Consider the following 19,433-nt stretch of genomic DNA (forward strand, 5'->3'; position numbering starts at 1 on the left):
AGTATTATTGTTATGCATAAATGTATTTTTTTGTAAGTGCTGTCATAATGGCTGTATTTCTGTTTGTGTTCTGAGCATGAAATTAATTGCGATGTTTTTTGCGTTGTTTTATGTGTAATTTGTTTTTTTACCTTTTTCTATTTTAGTGGGATATTGTTGATCCTTTCCGTGTCTGTGCAGAGTAGGTGGTGCTGAGTCTAGCTGCTTCTGTCAAGTGAGTGGTATAGTGTTGGAGTATATAGGTCTGTGAGATAAAGCAACATTGTGTTTATTTCTTTTTTTTCAAAGGATTTGTTGTTCACGTGTTTGACAAATAATCTTTTTTAGTTAGCATTATGGCTAGCCGTAGAATGACTGCTCAGCAGGTGATTAGTTTGCTTCTTGAATCTTCCTCTGAGCTGGATTATGAGACTGACAGTGCGTCTGAGGGAGAGGATGATTCAGGCAGTGAGTTTTCTCTCCACATGGAATCATCGGATGATGAATCCACTCTCAGTGCGGACGAAGTGCCTGTTTTAGAGGAGGAGATTGATGTGCCGATGCAGCAAGAGACATCTGGCTTGCAGCCTGGTGCTGCAAGCATTCCCATTGGAAGTGCTGGACTCTGGGTTGATCCAAAAATGGTGCAGCCGGTGTTGTCTGACTTTACTGGTTATGCAGGGTGTAAAGTGGATTGTGAAAATTTCTTGCCTATACAGTTTTTTAAGTTGTTCATGGATGATGTCTTTTTGGCTGAGATTGTTGAGCATACTAATTTGTATGCGGAACAGTTTTTGAGGAAACACAGTGCCAAACTTAGGCCCCACTCTAGAGCTACCCGTTGGACTCCCACAAATCTGGATGAGATGAATAGGTTTTTCGGTTTGACTTTTTTGATGGGCTTGATAAGGAAGCCTTCCCTGGCTTCATATTGGTCTTCCAGTCCCTTGATGGCAACGTCTATATTTCCTGCAGTTATGACTCGTGATAGGTATTTACTTTTGCTTCGGATGCTGCATTTCGTTGACAATGATTTGGCGTTGCCAAGAGATCACCCTGACTATGACCGCCTTTTTAAGATTAGGCCTGTTATTGATCATTTTGTAGATCGATTTTCAGAGATCTATTCTCCAGGCAAAGAAATTTCTATTGATGAGTCTTTGGTCTTGTTCAAGGGTCGTTTACTTTTTAAGCAGTACATTCCTAGCAAGAGGGCACGTTATGGAATTAAGCTGTATATGTTGTCTGAGAGTAGGACAGGATATGTCTCCAATTTACGTGTGTACACTGGTAAGGATTCCACTATTGACCCCCCTGGTTGTCCGTCCACTTTTGGAGTGGCAGAGAAAATTGTCTGGGATCTTGCTAGAGGACTGTTTAACAGAGGCCACCATTTGTACCTTGATAACTTCTACACTGCTTTGCCATTGTTTAAGGAGTTGTTGAAAGTAGACACTTTTGCCTGTGGCACAATCCGCTCTAACCGTAAAGGTTATCCGAAAGAGCTTGTTTGCAAAAAGCTTCAGAGGGGACAGTGCAGTGCCTTGCGTAGTGATGAACTGCTAGCTGTAAAATTTGTCGACAGGAGGGATGTGTACATGCTGAGTACCATCCATGATGAAAGTACTACATCTGTGCCTGTTTGGGGTGCTGTTGCTGAAGTGCGTAAACCTGTGTGCATTGTAGACTACAATAAGCACATGGGTGGTGTTGACAGAGTTGATCAGAGGTTGGAACCTTACACTGCTATTCGTAAGTCTTATATTTGGTATAAGAAGTTGGCCATCCATCTGTTCAATTTAGCAACTTTTAATGCTTTTGTTGTGTTCAAGGAGTGTTCTCCTGCGTCAAAGTCGACTTTTGTTCAGTTTCAGGAGTCTGTGATAGGCAGCCTTGTTGTTGTGGAACAGGCACATGTTCCTAGAGTCGGAGTGGTGGAGGAAGTGGCTAGATTGCGAGATCGCCACTTTGCTGATTACATTCCTGCCACGCCCAGAAAAAACAATCCCTGTAAGAGATGTAAAGTCTGCTATCGAAGAGATGTGCGGAAGGATACTCGTATGCACTGTGCTGATTGTCCTTCTAATCCTGGGCTTTGTATGCCCAGATGTTTCAAAATGTATCACACTCAAAAGAAATTTTGGGAGCTAGCGTGAGTCTAATGGTGTACTGCCTGGTCTGTAATGTTTTTTATTGGTTATTCAGTTGCATCTGTGGCACTAGTATTTTGTTTTTTAGTTAACGCTGTTTGTAGGTGTAGTTTTATATCTAGTTCCAAATGGTTTGTAATTTTTTTCTTTGTTTTTAAAAAAAATTTATTTGGCGGTGTGCATGGATTGGTGTTTGGCTGGCGGCGTGCATGGACTGGTGTTTGGCTGGCGGCCTGCATGGACTGGCACTTGACTGGTGGTGTGTCTGGACTGGTGCTTGGCTGGCAGTGTGTGTGGATGGGCGCTTGGCTGGCGATGTGCGTGGGCTGGTGCTTGGCAGGCGGTGTGTGTGGGCTGGTGCTTGGCAGGCGGTGTGCGTGGGCTGGTGCTTGGCAGGCGGTGTGCCTGGACTGGTGCTTGGCAGGCGGTGTGTGTGGTCTGGTGCTTGGCAGGCGGTGTGCGTGGACTGGTGCTTGGCAGGCGGTGTGTGTGGTCTGGTGCTTGGCAGGTGGTGTGCGTGGACTGGTGCTTGGCTGGCGGTGTGTGTGGAGTGGTGCTTGGCTGGCAGTGTGTGTGGAGTGGCGTTTGGCTTGCGGTGTGCGTGGAGTGGTACTTGGCTGTCTGTGCATGGAGTGGTGCTTGGCTGGAGGTGTGTGTGGAGTGGTGCTTGGCTGGTGGTGTGCGTGGAGTGGCGCTTGGCTGTCTGTGCATGGAGTGGTGCTTGGCTGGCGGTGTGTGTGGAGTGGTGCTTGGCTGGTGGTGTGCGTGGAGTGGTACTTGGCTGTCTGTGCATGGAGTGGCGCTTGGCTGGAGGTGTGTGTGGAGTGGTGCTTGGCTGGTGGTGTGCGTGGAGTGGCGCTTGGCTGTCTGTGCATGGAGTGGTGCTTGGCTGGCGGTGTGTGTGGAGTGGTGCTTGGCTGGCGGTGTGTGTGGAGTGGTGGTGTGCATGGAGTGGTGCTTGGCTGGCGGTGTGTGTGGAGTGGCGCTTGGCTTGCTGTGTGCGTGGAGTGTTGCTTGGCTGGTGGTGTGTGTGGAGTGGTACTTGGCTGGTGGTGTGCGTGGAGTGGTGCTTGGCTGGTGGTGTGTGTGGAGTGGCGCTTGGCTGGTGGTGTGTGTGGAGTGGCACTTGGCTGGTGGTGTGTGTGGAGTGGTGCTTGGCTGGTGGTGTGCGTGGAGTGGCGCTTGGCTGTCTGTGCATGGAGTGGTGCTTGGCTGGCGGTGTGTGTGGAGTGGTGCTTGGCTGGTGGTGTGTGTGGAGTGGCGCTTGGCTGGTGGTGTGTGTGGAGTGGCGCTTGGCTGGTGGTGTGTGTGGAGTGGCGCTTGGCTGGTGGTGTGTGTGGAGTGGCGCTTGGCTGGTGGTGTGTGTGGAGTGGTGCTTGGCTGGTGGTGTGTGTGGAGTGGTGCTTGGCTGGTGGTGTGTGTGGAGTGGTACTTGGCTGTCTGTGCATGGAGTGGTGCTTGGCTGGCGGTGTGTGTGGAGTGGTACTTGGCTGGCGGTGTGTGTGGAGTGGTACTTGGCTGTCGGTGCGCGCTGAGTGGTGTTTGGCTGGCGGTGTGCATGGTCTGGTGCTTGGATGGTGGTGTGGGTGGACTGGCGCTCGGCTAGCGGTGTGCGAGTAGTTACTTTTTGTTGGTCACTACACACACTGCTAGGTGAGTGACACTCCACGCAGTCCATCATTTTGTGTTGTTGCAATGTCAGAAATGTGGGCGTGTGAAAGTGATGGGCCCTTGAATGGCGCTGTCTGCTGGTGTGAGTGTTGAAATGTGATGGGTCCGCGGCTGGCGGTGTGAATGTTTTGTATGTGTCACACGTACGAAAGGTGTATGAATGGCCTGTAAAGAGGTTGGTGCCTTGACGTGGCTTTACAGCTCACGGGCTGTGAGTCAGTGTTTCAGTTTATCATACTTTCAATTATACGCAGTGTATTTCATTTTTTTGAACTTACTTGCGAATACAATTGTATGTACTGAATCATCACTCACCCTCGTGCCAAATCCAACCAGAATGTGTGTGTGCTTGCGGATTTGATGGCTGTGCAGTAATGTTTGTCTTTTATCTCTTTCTGAAGTAGGATGTACCTTGTCCCTTATTGTGATTGTTGTAATGTGTTGCTGTTCTTTCTGGATGGTGTCAATGGTCTGGTTTGTATCAGGTATGAAAGGCGCGTGAATGGCCTGTAAAACGGTTGGTGCCTTGTCGTGGCTTTACAGCTCACGAGTTGCGAGTCACTGGTTCGGTTTTTATGCATTTATTTATTGACAGAGCATTTCATTTTTCGAAAGTTCTTGTTAGTAAAATTTTATGTACTGAACCATCACTCGCCCTCGTGCCAAATCCAACCTGTATGTGTGTGTCTTTGAGGAATAGTTAGCCGTGCCTTGAATGTTTCACTTTTGAGTAACTCTGTTACGGTGTACATTATAGCTATAAATAACTTACTAAATTTAGTTATTATTGTTAAACCATGGAAGTATATGGTCATGTCTTTCTGGTGAATTCTATTGATTTATATACAGAATCTCCTGCAAACTTGAAATTGTCTGTCACAATTTCCTTGAATCACACGCTCTCAAATTGAAAACTTAATTCTCCACCGTACAATTTGTACCGTTTCCTGTTGCAGCCACTATGCCTACCCACTCAAGTGAGGTACCATTTTTATCGGGAGACCTGGGGGAACGCTGGGTGGGAGGAAATTTGTGTGAGCCCAGTGATGCCACGCTTTCCCATGCAAAAAAGTTTGAAAAAAATGATTTTGTTTTAGCTAAAATTGAGGTTTGCAAGGGATTCTGGGTAAAGGAACGTTGGAGGATCCACGCAAGCCATACCTCCTTGGAAGCCCCCGGGTGTCTACTTTTCAGAAATGTATGGGTTTGGTAGGTTTCCCTAGATGGCCGTTTAGCACGGGGCCAAAAACCCAGGTAACCCCTCTTGCAAAAGCTGGCGGTATTGACATTCAATACCGCCAGCTTTTGCAAGAGGGGTTACCTGGGTTTTTGGCCCCGTGCTAGACGGCCATCTAGGGAAACCTACCAAACCCATACATTTCTGAAAAGTAGACACCCGGGGGCTTCCAAGGAGGTATGGCTTGCGTGGATCCTCCAACGTTCCTTTACCCAGAATCCCTTGCAAACCTCAATTTTAGCTAAAAAGAATCATTTTTTTCACACTTTTTTGCATGGGAAAGCGTGGCATCACTGGGCTCACACAAATTTCCTCCCACCCAGCGTTCCCCCAGGTCTCCCGATAAAAATGGTACCTCATTTGCGTGGGTAGGCATAGTGGCTGCAACAGGAAACGGTTCAAATTGTACGGTGGTGAATTTACAATACCCAAATGCAAAACAACCTTGATTTTTGGGGGGGGGGCACCTGAGTCTTTGGCCCGGGGCTCGGTGGTATTCTTTGAAAACTACCAAACCCAAACAGTTCTGAAAAGTAGACACCCGGGGGAGTCCAGGGAGGTATGGCATGCGTGGGTCCCCCAATGTTTTCCTACCCAGAAATCCCTGCAAACCACAAATTTAGGTTAAAAAAACAGTTTTCCATACATTTTTGCGTGGGATCGCCGTGTCGGCACAAATGTCCTACCACCCTGCGTTCCCCTTGTTCTCCCGAGTAAAATGATACCTCACTTGTGTGGGTGGGCCAAAGGCCTGTGACTAAGGCAGGGGGGCTTAATTTGTAACACTGAAATACTACTTTTTTCAACATTCGTTTTTGGCCTGTTCTGCTTTGGGGCACCCACACAAGTGAGGTATCCTTTTACTCGGGAGAACAAGGGCAGCGCTGGGTGGTAGGACATTTTTGCCAGCACGGTGATCCCACGTAAAAAAGTTTGGAAAAGTGATTATTTTACCTAATTTTAAGGTTTGCAAGGTGTTCTGGGTAGGAAAACGTTCGGGGACCCACGCATGCCATACCTTCCTGGACTCCCCCGGGGGTCTACTTTTCAGAACTGTTTGGGTTTTGTACTTTCCAAAGAAAACCACCGAGCCCCGGGCTAAAAACGCAGGTGCCCCCCCCCAAAAATCAAGGTTGTTTTGCAATTTGGTATTGTAAATTCACCACCGTACAATTTGAACCGTTTCCTGTTGCAGCCACTATGCCTACCCACGCAAATGAGGTACCATTTTTATCGGGAGACCTGGGGGAACGCTGGGTGGGAGGAAATTTGTGTGAGCCCACTGACGCCACGCTTTCCCACACAAAAAAGTGTGAAAAAACTGACTTTTTCTGCAAAAATTGAGGTTTGCAAGGGATTCTGGGTAAAGGAACGTTGGAGGATCCACGCAAGCCATACCTCCTTGGAAGCCCCCTGGTGTCTACTTTTCATAAATGTGTGGGTTAGGTAGGTTTTCCTACATGGCCGTCTCGCACGGGGCCAAAAACCCAGGTAACCCCTCTTTCAAAAGCTGGTGGGATTGACATTCAATACCACCAGCTTTTGCAAGAGGGGTTACCTGTGTTTTTGGCCCCGTGCGAGACGGCCATGTAGGAAAACCTACCAAACCCATACATTTCTGAAAAGTATACACCCGGGGGCTTCCAAGGAGGTATGGCTTGCGTGGATCCTCCAACGTTCCTTTACCCAGAATCCCTTGCAAACCTCAATTTTTGATGGAAAAATCAGTTTTGACACACTTTTTTTGTGTGGGAAAGCGTGGCGTCACTGGGCTCACACAAATTTCTTCCCACCCAGCGTTCCCCCAGGTCTCCCGATAAAAATGGTACCTCACTTGCGTGGGTAGGCATAGTGGCTGCAACAGGAAAAGGTCCAAATCGTACGGTGGAGACATTACAATAACCAATAGCAAGATTACCTTCTTTTTTTGGGGGGGGGGACTGAGTTTTTGGACCGGGGCTCGGCGGGCATCTTTGGAAACTACCAAACCCAAACAGTTCTGAAAACTAGACACCCGGGGGAGTCCAGGGAGGTATGGCATGCGTGGGTCCCCCAATGTTTTCCTACCCAGAAATCCCTGCAAACCACAAATTTAGGTTAAAAAAACAGTTTTCCATACATTTTTGCGTGGGATCGCCGTGTCGGCACAAATGTCCTACCACCCTGCGTTCCCCTTGTTCTCCCGAGTAAAATGATACCTCACTTGTGTGGGTGGGCCAAAGGCCTGTGACTAAGGCAGGGGGGCTTAATTTGTAACACTGAAATACTACTTTTTTCAACATTCGTTTTTGGCCTGTTCTGCTTTGGGGCACCCACACAAGTGAGGTATCCTTTTACTCGGGAGAACAAGGGTAGCGCTGGGTGGTAGGACATTTTTGCCAGCACGGTGATCCCACGCAAAAAAGTTTGGAAAAGTGATTATTTTACCTAATTTTAAGGTTTGTAAGGTGTTCTGGGTAGGAAAACGTTCGGGGACCCACGCATGCCATACCTTCCTGGACTCCCCCGGGGGTCTACTTTTCAGAACTGTTTGGGTTTTGTACTTTCCAAAAAATACCACCGAGCCCCGGGCCAAAAACGCAGGTGCCCCCCCCCAAAAATCAAGGTTGTTTTGCAATTTGGTATTGTAAATTCACCACCGTACAATTTGAACCATTTCCTTTCGCAGCCACTATGCCTACCCACGCAAGTGAGGTACCATTTTTATCGGGAGACCTGGGGGAACGCTGGGTCGGAGGAAATTTGTTGATCCACGCAGATTCCGGAACTTTCCACCACAGAAATGTGAGGAAAATTTGGTTTTTTTTCCAATTTCTTAGCTTTGCAAGGGATTCTGGGTAAGAGAACCTGGGGGTAGGCAGTCGAGTCACCCCATCCTGTATTCCCCTGGGTGTCTACTTTTCAAAAATATATAGGTTTGCTAGGTTTCCCTAGGTGCCGGCAGAGCTAGGGTTCAAAAACAAAAGGTAGTCTCTTTGCCCAAAAAGGGCACAATTTCACTGAAAAATTGAGTTGTGACCACGTTGCGTTTTGCGCTGTTTCCTGCCGCAGCCACTATGCCTACCCACGCAAGTGAGATACCATTTTTCTCGGGAGACCTGGGGGAACGCTGGGTGGATGGAAATTTGTTGATCCACGCAGATTCCGAAACTTTCCACCACAGAAATATGAGGAAAATGCGTTTTTTTTCCCAATTTCTTAGCTTTGCAAGGGATTCTGGGTAAGAGAACCTGGGGGTAGGCAGTCGAGTGACCCCATCCTGAATTCCCCTGGGTGTCTACTTTTCAAAAATATATAGGTTTGCTAGGTTTCCCTAGGTGCCGGCAGAGCTAGGGTTCAAAAACAAAAGGTAGTCTCTTTGCCCAAAAAGGGCACAATTTCACTGAAAAATTGAGTTGTGACCACGTTGCGTTTTGCGCTGTTTCCTGTCGCAGCCACTATGCCTACCCACGCAAGTGAGATACCATTTTTCTCGGGAGACCAGGGGGAACGCTGGGTGGGTGGAAATTTGTTGATCCACGCAGATTCCGGAACTTTCCACCACAGAAATGTGAGGAAAATGCGTTTCTTTTTCCAATTTCTTAGCTTTGCAAGGGATTCTGGGTAAGAGAACCTGGGGGTAGGCAGTCGAGTGACCCCATCCTGAATTCCCCTGGGTGTCTACTTTTCAAAAATATATAGGTTTGCTAGGTTTCCCTAGGTGCCGCAAGAGCTAGGGTTCAAAAACAAAAGGTAGTCTCTTTGCCCAAAAAGGGCACAATTTCACTGAAAAATTGAGTTGTGACCACGTTGCGTTTTGCGCTGTTTCCTGTCGCAGCCACTATGCCTACCCACGCAAGTGAGATACCATTTTTCTCGGGAGACCTGGGGGAACGCTGCGTGGGTGGAAATTTGTTGATCCACGCAGATTCCGGAACTTTCCACCACAGAAATGTGAGGAAAATGCGTTTTTTTTTCCAATTTCTTAGATTTGCAAGGGATTCTGGGTAAGAGAACCTGGGGGTAGGCAGTCGAGTCACCCCATCCTGAATTCCCCTGGGTGTCTACGTTTCAAAAATATATAGGTTTGCTAGGTTTCCCTAGGTGCCGGCAGAGCTAGGGTTCAAAAACAAAAGGTAGTCTCTTTGCCCAAAAAGTGCACAATTTCACTGAAAAATTGAGTTGTGACCACGTTGCATTTTGCGCTGTTTCCTGTCGCAGCCACTATGCCTACCCACGCAAGTGAGATACCATTTTTCTCGGGAGACCTGGGGGAACGCTGGGTGGGTGGAAATTTGTTGATCCACGCAGATTCCGGAACTTTCCACCACGGAAATGTGAGGAAAATGCTTTTTTTTCCAATTTCTTAGCTTTGCAAGGGATTCTGGGTAAGAGAACCTGGGGGTAGGCAGTCGAGTGACCCCATCCTGAATTGCCCTGGGTGTCTACTTTTCGAAAATATATGGGTTTGCTAGGTTTCCCTAGGTGCCGGCAGAGCTAGGGTTCAAAAACAAAAGGTAGTCTCTTTGCCCAAAAAGGGCACAATTTCACTGCAAAATTGAGTTGTGACCACGTTGCGTTTTGCGCTGTTTCCTGTCGCAGGCACTAGGCAGACCCAGGCAAGTGAGGTAGCATTTTTTTCAGGAGACCTGGGGGAACGCTGGGTGGGTGGAAATTTGTTGATCCACACAGATTCCAGAACTTTCCACCACAGAAATGTGAGGAAAATGTGTTTTTTTTTGTCAAATTCTTAGCTTTGCAAGGGATTCTGGGTAACAAAACCTGAGGGTAGGCAGATGAGTCACCCCATCCTGTATTCCCCTGGGTGTCTACTTTTCAAAAATATATAGGTTTGCTAGGTTTCCCTAGGTGCTGGCAGAGCTAGGGCTCAAAAACAAAAGGTAGTCTTTTCCTCCAAAATGGGCAAGATTTCACTGGGAAATTGAGGTGCGTCCACGTTGCGTTTTGCGCGGTTTCGTGTCGCAGCCACTATGCCTACCCACGCAAGTGAGGTACCATTTTTCTCGGGAGACCTGGGGGAACGCTGGGTGGGTGGAAATTTCTAGATCCACGCAGATTCCAGAACTTTCCACCACAGAAATGTGAGGAAACTGTGTTTATTTTGTCAAAATCCTAGCTTTGCAAGGTATTCTGGGTAACAAAACCTGGGGGTAGGCAGACGAGTCACCCCATCCTGAATTCCCCTGGGTGTCTACTTTTCAAAAATGTATAGGTTTGCTAGGTTTTCCTAGGTGCTGGCAGAGCTAGGGCTCAAAAACAAAAGGTAGTCTCTTTGTCCAAAGAGCGCAAGATTTCACTGGGAAATTGAGGTGCGACCACGTTGCGTTTTGCGCTGTTTCGTGTCGCAGCCACTATGCCTACCCACGCAAGTGAGGTACCATTGTTTTCGGGAGACCTGGGGGAACACTGGGTGGGTGGAAATTTGTTGATCCAAGCAGATTCCAGAACTTTCCTCCACAGAAATGTGAGGAAAATGTGTTTTTTTTGTCAAATTCTTAGGTTTTCAAGGGATTCTGGGTAACAAGACCTGGTGGTAGGCAGTCGAGTCACCCCATCCCGAATTCCCCTCGGTGTCTACGTTTCAAAAATATATAGGTTTGCTAGGTTTCCCTAGGTGCCGGCAGAGCTAGGGTTCAAAAACAAAAGGTAGTCTCTTTGCCCAAAAAGGGCACAATTTCACTGCAAAATTGAGTTGTGACCACGTTGCATTTTGCGCTGTTTCCTGTCGCAGCCACTATGCCTACCCACGCAAGTGAGATACCATTTTTCTCGGGAGACCTGGGGGAACGCTGGGTGGGTGGAAATTTGTTGATCCACACAGATTCCAGAACTGTGGAGAAGTGTGGCTCAGGGGTTAGAGGCGGCAGACCCGGAAGCTGAGATCGGCCCTGGACCAGGGTTCAATTCCCCGCCTCGGCGGGGCTTGGGCTAAAAAATTCCACGGACTCGATAATTCTCGCTCCGGTGCCTTCTCAACTCACGAGTTCACACTCTGCGACTCTGGGCAATAGCTTGCTTAATCTCCACAATGGCCCCTCGCGGCGGGATGCCTGGCTTTCACCTTGTGGATACCCTGCCGGGGTTATCTCACAGGGGAATACCAGGACGGGTTCCCTAAGCAAGCGCCGGGAAACCCTTTGTGGGTAGCTGTGCGCTATATAAGTTCAAATACATTTACATTTACATTTTCCACCACAGAAATGTGAGGAAAATGTGGTTTTTTTGTCAAATTCTTAGCTTTGCAAGGGATTCTGGGTAACAAAACCTGAGGGTAGGCAGATGAGTCACCCCATCCTGTATTCCCCTGGGTGTCTACTTTTCAAAAATATATAGGTTTGCTAGGTTTCCCTAGGTGCTGGCAGAGCTAGGGCTCAAAAACAAAAGGTAGTCTTTTCCTCCAAAATGGGCAAGATTTCACTGGGAAATTGAGGTGCGTCCACGTTGCGTTTGCGCGGTTTCGTGTCGCAGCCACTATGCCTACCCACGCAAGTGAGGTACCATTTTTCTCGGGAGACCTGGGGGAACGCTGGGTGGGTGGAAATTTCTAGATCCGCGCAGATTCCAGAACTTTCCACCACAGAAATGTGAGGAAACTGTGTTTATTTTGTCAAAATCCTAGCTTTGCAAGGTATTCTGGGTAACAAAACCTGGGGGTAGGCAGACGAGTCACCCCATCCTGAATTCCCCTGGGTGTCTACTTTTCAAAAATGTATAGGTTTGCTAGGTTTTCCTAGGTGCTGGCAGAGCTAGGGCTCAAAAACAAAAGGTAGTCTCTTTGTCCAAAGAGCGCAAGATTTCACTGGGAAATTCCGGTGCGACCACGTTGCGTTTTGCGCTGTTTCGTGTCGCAGCCACTATGCCTACCCACGCAAGTGAGGTACCATTGTTTTCGGGAGACCTGGGGGAACACTGGGTGGGTGGAAATTTGTTGATCCAAGAACTTTCCTCCACAGAAATGTGAGGAAAATGTGTTTTTTTTGTCAAATTATTAGGTTTTCAAGGGATTCTGGGTAACAAGACCTGGTGGTAGGCAGTCGAGTCACCCCATCCTGAATTCCCCTGGGTGTCTACGTTTCAAAAATATATAGGTTTGCTAGGTTTCCCTAGGTGCCGGCAGAGCTAGGGTTCAAAAACAAAAGGTAGTCTCTTTGCCCAAAAAGTGCACAATTTCACTGAAAAATTGAGTTGTGACCACGTTGCATTTTGCGCTGTTTCCTGTCGCAGCCACTATGCCTACCCACGCAAGTGAGATACCATTTTTCTCGGGAGACCTGGGGGAACGCTGGGTGGGTGGAAATTTGTTGATCCACGCAGATTCCGGAACTTTCCACCACAGAAATGTGAGGAAAATGCTTTTTTTCCCAATTTCTTAGCTTTGCAAGGGATTCTGGGTAAGAGAACCTGGGGGTAGGCAGTCGAGTGACCCCATCCTGAATTCCCCTGGGTGTCTACTTTTCAAAAATATATGGGTTTGCTAGGTTTCCCTAGGTGCCGGCAGAGCTAGGGTTCAAAAGCAAAAGGTAGTCTCTTTGCCCAAAAAGGGCACAATTTCACTGCAAAATTGAGTTGTGACCACGTTGCGTTTTGCGCTGTTTCCTGTCGCAGGCACTAGGCAGACCCAGGCAAGTGAGGTAGCATTTTTTTCAGGAGACCTGGGGGAACGCTGGGTGGGTGGAAATTTGTTGATCCACACAGATTCCAGAACTTTCCACCACAGAAATGTGAGGAAAATGTGTTTTTTTTGTCAAATTCTTAGCTTTGCAAGGGATTCTGGGTAACAAAACCTGAGGGTAGGCAGATGAGTCACCCCATCCTGTATTCCCCTGGGTGTCTACTTTTCAAAAATATATAGGTTTGCTAGGTTTCCCTAGGTGCTGGCAGAGCTAGGGCTCAAAAACAAAAGGTAGTCTTTTCCTCCAAAATGGGCAAGATTTCACTGGGAAATTGAGGTGCGTCCACGTTGCGTTTTGCGCGGTTTCGTGTCGCAGCCACTATGCCTACCCACGCAAGTGAGGTACCATTTTTCTCGGGAGACCTGGGGGAACGCTGGGTGGGTGGAAATTTCTAGATCCACGCAGATTCCAGAACTTTCCACCACAGAAATGTGAGGAAACTGTGTTTATTTTGTCAAAATCTTAGCTTTGCAAGGTATTCTGGGTAACAAAACCTGGGGGTAGGCAGACGAGTCACCCCATCCTGAATTCCCCTGGGTGTCTACTTTTCAAAAATGTATAGGTTTGCTAGGTTTTCCTAGGTGCTGGCAGAGCTAGGGCTCAAAAACAAAAGGTAGTCTCTTTGTCCAAAGAGCGCAAGATTTCACTGGGAAATTGAGGTGCGACCACGTTGCGTTTTGCGCTGTTTCGTGTCGCAGCCACTATGCCTACCCACGCAAGTGAGGTACCATTGTTTTCGGGAGACCTGGGGGAACACTGGGTGGGTGGAAATTTGTTGATCCAAGCAGATTCCAGAACTTTCCTCCACAGAAATGTGAGGAAAATGTGTTTTTTTTGTCAAATTCTTAGGTTTTTCAAGGGATTCTGGGTAACAAGACCTGGTGGTAGGCAGTCGAGTCACCCCATCCTGAATTCCCCTGGGTGTCTACTTTTCAAAAATGTATAGGTTTGCTAGGTTTCCCTAGGTGCCGGCAGAGCTAGGGTGCAAAAACTACAGGTAGGCACTTTGCTAAAAAAGGGTCAATTTGTAACTGCAAAATTTAGGTGTCACCACGTTGCATTTTGCGCCGTTTCCTGTCGCAGGCACAAGGCCGACCCACACAAGTGAGGAACCGTTTTTATCGGGAGACTTGGGGTAATTCAGATTTGTAAATCAACTGTTATTACCAATTGAGCTTTTGCGCATTTCTCCCTTTCAATGAAAGACATTGTGTAAAAAAAAAAAAATTTTGAAAAATGACCAATAATTCTCATGCTAGTATGAGTATTCCCAATTTTGAAAATTAGCAATTATATACTGTTTCTGAACTCTATATTTTGTACCCAATTCAGAAATACATAGGTGTCTTTCATACAGATTTTTCCATGTATACATTTTCCAAGACAAAGTGCTCTATACCCAGTAAATGAAAAAATACCATTGCAAGTTGCTGCTCAGTTTTTGGATCTGGGTTCGTCGGGTTCTTGGTGAAACTACAAGTCCTATATATCCCCACAACCAGGAAGGTCTAACGGATGTAACGGTATATTGCTTTCCAAGAGCTGTCAAAATTAGAAAAAGTTATAGGTGAAAACGTGGAGACAAAAGGCTGTTTTTTTCAACAAATTTTCAATTGTTCCAATATTTAACTGTTAGTTTCTATAAAGAAACCTTCATGGATTTAGACAAATGACCCCTTTCTGAATTCAGAATTTTGTCTACTTCTTGAAAATGTACAGCTTTCTAGGATCCATTATTGCTTTCAAACTCATTTCTACCATTAACTGGAAGGAGGTGGAAAGCTCTAAAAATAGCAAAAATAGGCTATGTCCCAGAAAAATGCCAAAACTGTGTGAAAAATGTCGGTTCTCTGACAAAAGACTGTCATTTCCTAAAAGCTGAGAAAATTGAGATTTCAGCCCCACAAACCCTTTTTTGATAACATTTTCAGGGAAAAACCCAGAGGCTTTCATTTGCAGCCCGTTTTTCCCATTTTTCTGAAAAAAACAAAAAAATCACTATATTTTGGTTAATTTCCGGGACCCCTCCAAGGGAATACACAAACCCTGGGCGCCTTTAGAATCCACATGATGTCGGAAGAAAAGGACGCAAATTTGGCGTGGATACCTTATGTGGTCAAAAAGTTACAAGGGCCTAAGCGCGCACTACCCCAAATCGCCAAAAAAAGGCTTAGCACAGGAGGGGAAAAGGCCTAGCAGCGAAGGGGTTAAATCCGCCTGTGATGCAAAGAGTCAAAGCCAATTCTGGGCCTTGGTCAAGTGGGATAGAGGAGGGGTGGCACAACCCCCGCAAAATAATGTAGCTAAAAATCAATGGGTTGACTTCTTTAAACCACAATACGCTCGTGATCCAGCTGAAGGAGAGTGTACTTTACCTCCCACAGCTTTTTATGAATGTCAGTTATTCACCATAAAAGAGGTCAGTATAGCGCTAGATTGCGTGATAGAGGGCTGTGCCCCAGGAATGGATGCCATACCTGTTGATGTGTTCTTAAGCGATCGTCCATCTTGGTGTCAGTACTTTGAGTGGCTAGCTAATTCTGTGGCCAGGGGTGCACCAATACCGACCTCATGGAAGGGTGCAGAAATAATTCCAGTTTTTAAAAAGGGAAATAAATCATTACCCAGTAATTACAGACCTATCAGTCCTATAGACTCTGCTCAAAAGTTAATAGGTCGATTAGTGCAAAACAAACTGCAAACTTGGATTGAAGAAAAAGATATTCTTTCCCCTTATCAAGCTGGGTTTCGTCCTTGTACAAGTTCAGTTGACCAGGTCTTTTTTTTCATAGCTCTCTACTGCAGGAACGTAATGCTAACCAATGGGACTCTCTACGCTGTTTTTGTAGATTTTAAATCAGCTTTTGATTTAGTTCCTCGTTCTAAGCTCTGGAGGGTGCTTGCCGAAGCTGGGATGGCCCCGGAACTACTGACTCTACTCGTCCGCTTACATGAGAACAATTACGCTAGAATCAGGTGGGGGGCCCAGGGTGAGGTGACAGACACATTCCCCGTCGAACGTGGGGTTCGGCAGGGGTGTGTTCTGACACCGACACTGTTTTCTATTTACATCAATGGCATTGTAGACCATCTAAGCCGTTCTCCCACCGATGCACGCATGCCTGTTCTCATGTTTGCGGACGACACACTCATAGTTTCTCGCACACCAAGTGGGTTCCAGAGGCAGTTAATGCTTTCGGTGAGTTCTGTCAAGCACGTGGACTTGAGATAAATACATCCAAAACCAAGTTTATGTGCCTGAACCAGCGGAATACTTTTAAGGGCTCAATTAATTTTAACGGTATTCCCCTAGAACAGGTTGAGGCTTTCACGTATCTAGGAATAACCCTTCAGTGCAATATGAGCTGGAAAAACCACATTGACATGGCTGTCTTAAAATTCCACCAGTTGGCGGGTGTAGTGGCCCATAAACATAAAGCCTCATTGACTAAGCCTATCACCCCTGCCCTAGAAATCTATCATATGAAGGTGATCAGTGCCTCTCTATACGGTTCGGAACTTTGGGGTTTCTCCAACTTGAAACAATTAACATTGGCGGAAAATAGGTTTTTTCGCCGTCTAATTGGGGTTCCCTAAAGTACTCCAACCGTAGCACTGGCATATGACCTTGGCAGGAAAAAAATTGAGGAGTTGGCACGGCTGCGACCCTTATTATACTGGAGACGCATCATGACTACTCCTGAACTTGAGCATTATGCCCCTGCCCTAAAGGACATCATTAGGGCAGATCGCTTTCATTCGATCCCGTGGTTAAAGGAAATAAGAGGGTTGCTCACTAAGTTGGAATTAGACCACCTATGGAACTCTCCCAATGCAGAAAGCGTTCCACCAAAGGCAACACTAAACAATATGTATTGGGAAATGGTATGGTCGTCCGCTTATAGCACTGGTTCTAACATAAATCTAACAGGACATTTTTTGGATATTAAACCTGTACCATTTTGTGAGCCATACTGGGACATTATTGAAAGGCCATTTGATAGAAAATTGTATTTCCAATTCAAAATCGGGACGCTTCCTACAATGGCGTTTACCCGCAAATGGTCAGTAATTCAGGACGATAAATGTCCCCATTGCAAAGATTAGATAGAGAATATTGCTTATATACTGTTTGTTTGTCCCCTTTATGTTAGCCCACGCCGAAAATGGGTAAAACCAGTGTGCTTAAATCTAGGTACGCGCAGGTGTATACAGGCGCTAAGAATGCTGGAATCGGACTGTACACTCTGCTTGGCGATTGCTATGGCAAAATTTCTAGGTTGGTCATGGACTATACGCACCAGCACTTTACAACAGCTAGATACTGCTCGATGATTTAATTGACACCGTTTACTATAGATTAGTTCTAATAATACAGGTTTTATTGAACCATTTTAATCATTACGTACAAATTGTTTCTAAAACTGTAATATGCCAGCACCTTGTTTAATGAGTTTTTAAAAAATAATGATTTTAATATTGTTGTAGTATTTATGGTGTAGTGTAGGATGTAAAAATTGCTTTTATGACTTGCTGTCGAATAAAGCTTTGAAATTTTGAGTGTGTGGGACAGTGAGTGTGTGGGACAGTGAGTTTGTGGGACAGTGAGTTTGTGGGACAGTGAGTTTGTGGGACAGTGTGTGTGGCTCTGTGTGTGTGTGGCTGTGTGTGTGTGTGTATGTGGCTCTCTGTGTGTGTCTGGGTGCAAATGCAATAGGTCTCGCATTTGCGAGAGATTAAGCTATTGGCATTGTAAATGACTGCCATTTATTTATCGTTTTTCAAAACCAACACATAAATAAAAAAATTGTCATTTACAATGCCAATAGCTCTAACTTTTGCTAACAAATGCTTGTGTTAGATACTACTTTTTCCTTTGTGTTTAAGCCCTCTACCAAGGTGCGCCTTTTTTTCGCTGTGCTTGCTTCCCTGCCCCCTCGCTGTGCTTGCTAGCCTGCCCCCTGGCTGTGCTTGCTTCCCTGCCCCCTGGCTGTGCTTGCTCCCCTGCCCCCTGGCTGTGCTTGCTCCCCTGCCCCCTGGCTGTGCTTGCTCCCCTGCCCCCTGGCTGTGCTTGCTCCCCTGCCCCCTGGCTGTGCTTGCTTCCCTGCCTCCTCGCTGTGCTTGCTCTCCTGTGTGTGTATGTGGCTCTGTGTGTGTATGTGGCTCTGGGTGTGTATGTGGCTCTGGGTGTGTATGTGGCTCTGGGTGTGTATGGGGCTCTGGGTGTGTATGGGGCTCTGGGTGTGTATGGGGCTCTGGGTGTGTATGGGGCTCTGGGTGTGTGTGGGGCTCTGGGTGTGTGTAGGGCTCTGGGTGTGTGTAGGGCTCTGGGTGTGTGTAGGGCTCTGTGTGTGGGGGGGGCTCTGTGTGTGGGGGGGGGGCTCTGTGTGTGTGTGTGTGGGGGGGCTCTGTGTGGCTCTGTGTGTGGCTCTATGTGTGTGTGTGTGTGTGGCTCTGTGTGGGTGGCTCTGTATGTGTGTGTGGGTGGCTCTGTATGTGTGTGTGGGTGGCTTTGTGTGTGTGGCTCTGTGTGGGTGTAAATGCAATCGGTCATGAATTTGCGAGCAGTTAAGCTATTGGCAATGTAAATGACAATGCCATTTATTTAACGATTAAGCTATTGGCAATGTAAATGACAATGCCATTTATTTATGATTTTAAAAAAAAAATGTCATGAGCAATGCCAATAGCTCTACCTTTAAAAATGCCGAGACCATTGCATTGTAAATGCTTGTTCTAATTTGGTTGGGATAGTTATTGTTTGCTCTAAAATAAGCCTATCTGCTCTGTGCCATAGCTACCAAAAAATTGAGCTTAAATTAATGTTGTGACTTTGAGGGGTTCACCACGAGAGGTGTTGTAATTTTCCTTTGCAGTGGGTAGTTACCCGCCCCAAATAATAGATCAATATCTTACAGTCAACATAATTTCAACTTCGATTCGAGTGCTCTTTATATTGACCAGAGCAGGAGTCAAAAGCCTCTCATCCTGGTATGTATCTTTTCACCTACCCTTAAACAATAATCTTTGTCCACCTTAGCAAATTTCTTCATTATGAATTAAGCTTTTTGTTTCCGGTGAGTCTATCTAAATGTGGCCTTACTGCTTTTTCTAGTACGTACCATGTAGTCAAAAAATAAAATGACAAAGTATTATACACGTACTATAGTCAATTTCCTACACAGCAATAAATACACCCGTCACATATTACTGGCAAATGATACACTAAGACATCCTAGAGAATAACACATCTTTTGTGGACACAAGTACCAATTGTGATAATAAAATGTTGTGAGAGGCAATACAAGTGACTACCTCTCCTCTACTTACAAAGAACGTCCGTAAATTCAGCCTAGCGTCCGTAGTCTCTTATTAATTTTTTAAGAAAATTTGTCGTATTTTCAGTACTTCCGGGTCGCATGACAGCCAGTCCGACGGCTGAACATATTCTTATAGTCTTCACTGTAGTGGAAGGAAACCGTAAGGTGCAAGTGGACCTGGGATTGGAGCATTGTCGGCATCCTAGCCAATCCTAGTGCCTTTCTCGATATTTCGTGGTGCTCATTGGCCGTGGAGTCCCCATGCGGCTCTGCTGTATATAAACACTTACAGGCTTTTCGCGCACGTTCTTGTGTGCCACGCTACGCAGTTTTGGTGCGGTTGGAGTTTTGTGGTGGGTGAAATAAAGCGAGTGAGGCATGGGTTAAGGTTTAACGTTTGACC

The 19,433-nt window shown here is 46.5% G+C and overlaps 1 protein-coding gene across 2 annotated transcripts in view; it reads right to left on the reverse strand.

The window, feature by feature from the left end:
* The window catches only part of ICA1L (islet cell autoantigen 1 like), a 455,070-nt gene extending 435,965 nt beyond the window's left edge, over positions 1–19,105 (reverse strand). For both annotated transcript variants that reach the window (XM_086955269.1, XM_086955268.1), the window contains exon 1: positions 19,041–19,105. The gene's annotated coding sequence lies outside the window, so the exon portion shown is untranslated. The remainder of the gene's footprint in view (positions 1–19,040) is intronic.
* Between the last annotated feature and the right edge of the window lie 328 nt (positions 19,106–19,433).

This window comes from Lissotriton vulgaris, chromosome 2_1 (assembly GCF_964263255.1).
Source record: "Lissotriton vulgaris chromosome 2_1, aLisVul1.2, whole genome shotgun sequence".
NCBI classification, from domain to species: domain Eukaryota; kingdom Metazoa; phylum Chordata; class Amphibia; order Caudata; family Salamandridae; genus Lissotriton; species Lissotriton vulgaris.